The sequence below is a fragment of the Talpa occidentalis genome, unplaced genomic scaffold (assembly GCF_014898055.3).
Source record: "Talpa occidentalis isolate TD23 unplaced genomic scaffold, MPIMG_talOcc4v2.1, whole genome shotgun sequence".
Taxonomy (NCBI): Eukaryota; Metazoa; Chordata; class Mammalia; order Eulipotyphla; family Talpidae; genus Talpa; species Talpa occidentalis.
The window spans coordinates 117,982,202-117,983,454 of record NW_026555331.1 but is presented as its reverse complement, the minus strand read 5'-3'; the positions used below and the strand labels follow the sequence as shown (position 1 = coordinate 117,983,454).

Sequence of the window (1,253 nt, the reverse complement as noted above, 5' to 3'; positions counted from 1 at the left end):
ATAATACATGAGAGGTTTTTTTCTGATCCACAGTAAGTTAAGGAAGCTAAACCATTCTGTTCTGAAACATTGGAAACAAAACAAAACAAAACAAAAACAATGGTATTTGACTTCAACTTCCACCTCTTTCCAGTGGAATAAAATAAATTGTGCAGAAGTTAAAAAAATTGCAAAGATAATTGCATCTTAAAATTAAGAGAAATGTTTATAACTAGAAGACCTAACACAGTTGAAAAACTAGAACTTTAAATCTTACAAAATATAAGACTTAAATGGAAGATAGGTATTAAACTGATAAGAACAAATACTACACTTGATCTTAGCCAAAAGGACAAGAAGCAATTAAATGGAAGATTTGAAATGAAAGATAAATTTCCCTTTTCATTAGAGTGCAATCCTTTTTCTTCCTTTATGGTACTCAAATATAATTGATAAAAGGGCCAAGTTTTTTCCCCCTTTAGCACATGTGATATATGGCTATTACAGATTGCAGAGTTTTATTGTTTTCTTTGTTGTAATATCATGTCTCGTAGAACTTTAAGTCACTCAGAAAAACCTCAGTCTGATTCTTCAGAAATGCTCAACAAGCAATAATACCCACAATAAATTTTAATTCACTTTTGAGAAATTTTGCAAATTTCCTTGAATGATTTTTCCCTAGATATTTCTAGAAATTATAAAAGGATATACCGCAATCCAGTTCTTACAGGAGTGCCCTTTAGTGTCTTTTCTTTTGTGAATTTCAGCAGTTCTAAGATATATTATTACAAATTGTAGCATGACTATTATTTAGCTAGCCTCAGGCAGAAAACTTGGAATGTATTATTTAAAATGTATAATATGGGCCTCCCTGGTGGCGCAAGGGGTTAAGATGCAACCTATGAAGCTATCCCCAGCCACTGCAGCAAGAGTTCTATCCCCGGCCAGGGAGATACCCACATGGTACAGCAGACCTCTCCTGATATGCCCATTGCTCCTCTCAGCAGTGTATTTCAGTCAATCTGCCTGTTCTGTTCCCCACTCTGTCTCTGGTGAATCCTCTCACCCCCAACACCTCTGGCCTGTACTCCATTTCTTGTATACATAAATAAATCTTTAAAAAATAAAATGTATAATAACCAATAATTTTAATTGGTTGATATTACACATATGGTGATAGCATGAAGGTTTAGTGGCTACATAGCCATGCAGATATCACTTATTGTATGAATACTAGTGTATTTATTATTTCATACTATGAGAAAGGGAATTGC

At 33.8% G+C, this 1,253-nt stretch overlaps 1 pseudogene; it reads right to left on the bottom strand.

The window, feature by feature from the left end:
• Positions 1-244: 244 nt before the first annotated feature.
• On the bottom strand, positions 245-343 carry LOC119252120 (U2 spliceosomal RNA; annotated as a pseudogene).
• Positions 344-1,253: the final 910 nt, after the last annotated feature.